Below are 6,009 nucleotides of genomic sequence, written 5' to 3'. Positions count from 1 at the left end.
AATTTGGTAAGTGTTAATAGTGCAGTCTTCACTCCAAAATACATAGGACAAGCCAAAAGTTTGAAAACTCATACAGCATTTCTATGTTATTATAGTGCTGAGGCAGAAATCTTCTGTAGGAAGTCTCAATTTTTGTTTTTAAGGCTTCAACTGATTGGTTGAGATCCGCTCACATTATGGAAAGTGAGCTGCTTTACTTAAAGTCACCCGATGGTAAATGTTAAACACCTATCCAAAATACCATCACAGCAACATTTAAAGTAGTCTTTGACTGAACAACTGGGCACCTTAGCTCTAAGTCAAGTTAACACATAAAATTAACCATCACAGGGGCACCTGGGTGGCCCAGTTGGTTAAAGGGCTGCCTGGGATCCAGTCTTCATCAGGCTCCCTTCTCAGTGGGGTGTCTGCTTCTCCCTCTGCCTGCCTCCTGCTCCTGTGTTCTCACTCTCTCTCTCTCAAATAAATAAGTAAAATCTTAAAAAAAAAAAAAAGAAAAAAAAAAAAAACAACAACAACTGACCATCACAGACAATGCTCCTTACAAAAAAGCACCTCTTTCCTTTCTCAAAGTAATCACAGTGCTGACATTTCTTCCTCAGTTCAAGAAGTGATTGCTTAGTTTCCTTTGTTTTATAGTTTCACTACCTAAGTATCAACCCCTACACACTATGATTTAGGTGCAACTGTTTTTGAATTGAATACGAATGGAATAGTACAGCATGTTTTCAATATATCTGTTCTTGCTGTTGTTTTAACAAACTCAGAAGTTTATTGCAGGCACTTGGACAGTAGATAAATGGAATGGAAATGCCTACATGTCATTATGAGAATCATCCACGCTGAATTTAAAAAGCACTTCCAGCAAGATTTCATTATCATGATGTTTTCTTTTGCTTCTTTTCATTTTCTTTTTTCTCTTTTTCAATTTCAGCAACATATTTCTCAATTTCTTCAGGATTTAAAATCTTGAGGGGTTGATCTCACCTCATGATAACCAGTTCAATGTTTTTTGCTGCCAGACAGAATCTCTTCTCGGAGGGCCTTGATAACCAGCTCAGGTCATCTATCTCGGGTCTGTGTCTCTATGGATTTGTCAGTGTAATTCTTCTCTGGAAATTCACATCCTGACTTGTCACCCTAGCCTATGACATTGGCCTTCAGGCTTGATGTGTCCCCCAAGGTTCAGTCTGGTGAGTCTGGGGGTGCCATCAAATTCAAAACTTGCAAAAAGTGCAGAGATGTCAAACAGCTTGCGTCCATTGTTCTGCATGTAGTGCTACATGCGACTGGTAATGAAGCCACACCACGGTACCTGGGTCCTTCATGGTCAGTCGGTGGTTCTGGCATTCCATAGGCCCTGTTGATGATTATCCCATGCCAGAAGTGATCCCTGCAAATCCCATGCAGACATTGTCATCCAGTGCCTGCTGTATCTGGTTTTTGTTTGTTTTGTTTCGCCAAACATACTTATGGGATCAATAATGTAACCAGTGATAAATTTGATTTTAAATTTATCATCTCACAATGTGCTTTTTGTTTGTTCTGCTTTGTGATTCTTTACTTCCCCTTTCTAGCATTATTTTGGTTTGATTATTTTATTATTCTTCTATTTTTTCCACTTAGTTTGGAATTTACACACTATTTTACTATAAATTGGTCAAAGGTAAAGACTATACCATGCAAGCTTGACTGATCAAATTTGATGTTTTTGGATCTTTTACTCCTTTCCATACACTGATAAACACTATAGTAGAGTTTAACTATTAGATCCAAACTGAAAACTGTCTTTTGCAGAAGCAGATTTTAAGATTATGTATTATATGTTGGTAACATGTTAAATAAGGGTTTCAAGGAGAAACAACAAAGATGGGTAACTAATAGCAAGCAAAAGGAAGGGGAAAAGTCTCACCTAGTAAGTTTGGAGTGTAAGCAATGCCTCAGTGCTGTTTTGTCCTTTGCAAAAGAAATAGGTTTTTATGCTCTAGCGACCAAGAGTTTTTGGCCAAGAATTGCAAGGAATTGAGATTGGAGGCTAACAGAAATGGGGGGACAATTATCTAGGGAAACAGAATGGAGGATCAACGCTATTAGTTTTTTCATCCCCTCAATTTAAATGCCTTACACCAGTTAGAATAGCAAAATTTACAAAACAGGAAACAAACATGTGTTGGAGAGGATGTGGAGAAAGGGGAACCCTCTTCCACTGTTGGTGGGAATGCAAGTTGGTGCAGCCTCTTTGGAGAACAGTGTGGAGATTCCTCAAGAAATTAAAAATAGAACTTCCCTATGACCCTGCAATTGCACTCCTGGGTATTTACCCCAAAGATACAGATGTCGTGAAAAGAAAGGCCATCTGTACCCCAATGTTTATAGCAGCAATGGCCACGGTCGCCAAACTGTGGAAAGAACCAAGATGCCCTTCAACGGACAAATGGATAAGGAAGATGTGGTCCATATACACTATGGAGTATTATGCCTCCATCAGAAAGGATGAATACCCAACTTTTGTAGCAACATGGACGGGACTAGCAGAGATTATGCTGAGTGAAATAAGCCAAGCAGAGAGAGTCAATTATCGTATGGTTTCACTTATTTGTGGAGCATAACAAATATCATGGAGGACAAGGGGTGTTAGAGAGGAGAAGGGAGTTGGGGTAAATTGAAAGGGGAGGTGAATCATGAGAGACTATGGACTCTGAAAAACAATCTGAGGGGTTTGAAGTGGCAGGGGGTGTGGGAGGTTGGGGTACCAGGTGGTGGGTATTATAGAGGGCATGGATTGCATGGAGCACTGGGTGTGGTGAAAATATAATGAATACTGTTTTTCTGAAAATAAATAAATTAATTTAAAAAATGCTATTTTCCCATTTAGTTTTAATTCTAATCCTTTTTTTTTAAGATTTTATTTATTTGACAGAGAGTGATCACAAGTAGGCAGAGAGGCAGGCAGAGAGAGAAGGAGGGAAAGCAGGCTCCCTGCTGAGCAGAGAGCCCGATGCAGAGCTCGATCCCAGGACCCTGAGATCATGACCTGAGCCGAAGGCAGCGGCTTAACACACTGAGCCACCCAGGCGCCCAATTCTAATCCTTTTAATCCCTTATAATGCATTACCTTTACATCTATGTAGCCAATGTTCATTTAGATTTGCATATACACATTTAGTAGTTTCATGCCTTACCTACTATCCACACTTCCACTAGAATGGTACATTTTTTAAGATTGATGAATATGCACTCACATACCCCATACTTTACATTTTGTCCTTATGCTTCATTCTTGGTGTTGTACGTTTTGTGGGTTTAGACAAAGCATAAAGATGTGTATCCTCCTTCGTGGTAACATACATATTATTTCAGCCAACCCAAAAACCCTCTGTGCTGCATAAGCTCATCACTTATGGGAGTCTATTTCTAATTTATCTAAGCTGTTTTATTGATCTATTTATGTGTTCTTTGGCAACAGCACACTGTCATGATTACTGTAGATTTAGGACAAGTCTTAGAATTGGGTAGGGTCTGTCCTCCAACTTTGTTCTTCTTCAATATTGTGTTGGATATTCTGAGTCTTTTGCCTCAGAGTGGGTCAATATCCACAAATTAACTTGCTGGTATTTTGATGGGGACTGCATTGAATCTATCAATAAGTTGGGAAGAACTAACATCTTGACATTTTGAGACTTCTTATCTCTATATATATTTAGTTTTTTTATTGGATATGTGAGAGTTTTGTAGTTTTCATCATGTAGATTTGTATACATTTTGTTAAATTTTTTTACCTAAGTATTTGAAACGGGGGATGTGCTAATGTCTTTGCCTAAGCAAGGACATCTAGTATGATGTTGAAAAAAGTTGTGATGGGAGGTGTCCTTGCTTTGCCCTTGATCTTAGTGAGAAAGCTTAATTATCATGTTAGCCATATGCTCTTTAGATATTCTTTATCAATTTGAGGAAATTTGCTACTATCCCTACTTCAGTGAGAGTTGTTGCATTATGAATGGGTATTAGGTTTTGTCAAATGCCTTTTCTGTGTTTATTGACATGATTATGTGAATTTTCTTTTTTAGCCTGTTGGTGTGATGAATCCACTAATGGATTTTCTTTTTTTTTTTTTTTAAGATTTCATTTATTTATTCATGAGCGACAAAGAGAGAGAGAAGCAGAGGCCAAGGGAGAAGACTTCCCACAGAGCAAGGAGCCTGATATAGGACTCAAACCAGGACTCTGGGATCATGACCTGAGCTGGAGGCAGATGCTTAAACATCGGAGCCACTTACACACCCCACTAATGGATTTTCAAATGTTGAATAAGCTTTACATACCTGGTATGAATCCCACTTGGTCATGTTGTATAATTCAACTCACTGATATTTCTTGAAGATTTTTGCATCTATGTTCAGGATAATTGCTCTTTTCTTTTAATATCTTTGGTTTTGGTATTAATATTAGTTTAATACTGGCTTCATAGAATTAGTTAAAATGTATTCTCTCTTCTTTATCCTTTGAAAGAAATAGTAGAAAATTCACATATTTTTGTTTTCTTTTTTTTATAATTTATTATTTATTTATTTTTAGCATAACAGTATTCATTATTTTTGCACCACACCCAGTGCTCCATGCAATCCCTGATAAAATTTACTATTGAATTCATCTGGACATAGTACTTGCTATTTTTGAAGCCTATTAATTATTGAATTAATATCTTTAAGATATAGGCCTATTTCAGTTGTCTATTTCTTGTAGGACTTTTGGCAGATTGTATCTTTCGAAGAATTTGTCCATTTTTTTTAGGTTATCTAATTTGTTGGCATAGAGTATTTATGAGTGTAGTATTCCTTTATTATCATTTTAATATCCATGAGATTTGAAGTAATGTCCCTTCTTTCATTTATTTCTTTAAGATTTATTTACTGATTGATTGATTTGATTTGAGAGAGAGAGAGGGCATGTGAGCAGGAGGAGGGGCAGAAGGAAAGGAGAATAGAGAATCTCAAACAGACTCCCTGCTGAGCATGGAACCTGATGCTGAGATCCATCTCAGGACCCTGAAATCAGAACCTGCTCCAAAACCACAGGTCAGATCCTTATACCAATTCAGCCATCCAGGCACCCTTCCAAGACCATTTATAAAGAGACTGTCTTCTTCCTATTGCATATTCTTTTCTGCTTTGTTGCTCCCAACTGCTTTTGGTACTCTTTATTTAATTGGATTATTTTTATTGGTGTTTATTTATTTATTTATTTATTTGAGAGAGAGAGAGTGTTTGCATGAGTGTGGGGAAGGGCCAGAGGGAGAGGGAGAGAGAAGCAGACTTCTGGTTAACTGGGGAGCCCAACATAGGGCTTGATCTCACAACCCATGAGATCATGACTAGAGCCAAAATCAAGAACCAGAGATTCAACGAACTTAACCACCCAGGTGACCCCCCTTTTAGACATTTATGATTTTAGTAACTTGTGTCCTTTTTTTCTATGTCAATTTTATTGATTTTCTTATAGAAGTAGGTTTTAATTTCATGAATTTTTCTGTATTGATTTCCTGTTTAGATTTCATTGATTTCTGCTGTTATTATGTTATTTTTCTTCTGTTTATTTTGGATTTAGTTTACTTTCTTTTTCTAGTTTCCTAAGGTGGGAATTTGGGAAGGTGGGAAATTGATTTTAGATCTTTCTCTTTTTTCCTAAGATTTATTTTCAATGCTGTAAATATCCCTCTAACTACTGCTTTCACTGCAACCCTCAAATATTGATAAGTTATGCTTTCAGTTTTTATTTTGTTGAATATATTTTAAATTATCTCATTTGATTGTTTCTCTGGCCAATGTGTTATTTAGTAGCATGTTATTTAATCTCCCCATATTTTGGGACCTTCCATTTTTCTGTTATTGATTTCTAATTAAATTCCACTGTGGTCTGAGAGTAGATACTGTATGAATTCTATTATTTTAAATTTGTGGAAGTGTGCTTGATGGCCCAGAATTTAGATATCTTGGTAAAAGTATACTTTTT

General features: G+C 37.0%; 1 pseudogene; it reads right to left on the bottom strand.

Moving 5' to 3' along the window:
• Window positions 1-878: 878 nt before the first annotated feature.
• LOC101671249 lies at window positions 879-4,346 on the bottom strand (annotated as a pseudogene).
• Between the last annotated feature and the right edge of the window lie 1,663 nt (window positions 4,347-6,009).

This window comes from Mustela putorius, unplaced genomic scaffold, assembly GCF_011764305.1.
Source record: "Mustela putorius furo isolate JIRA1106 unplaced genomic scaffold, ASM1176430v1.1 tig00003944_pilon_pilon_pilon, whole genome shotgun sequence".
NCBI classification, from domain to species: Eukaryota; Metazoa; Chordata; class Mammalia; order Carnivora; family Mustelidae; genus Mustela; species Mustela putorius.
The sequence above is the reverse complement of the archived record's forward strand: the minus strand, read 5'-3'. Positions and strand labels throughout refer to the sequence as shown.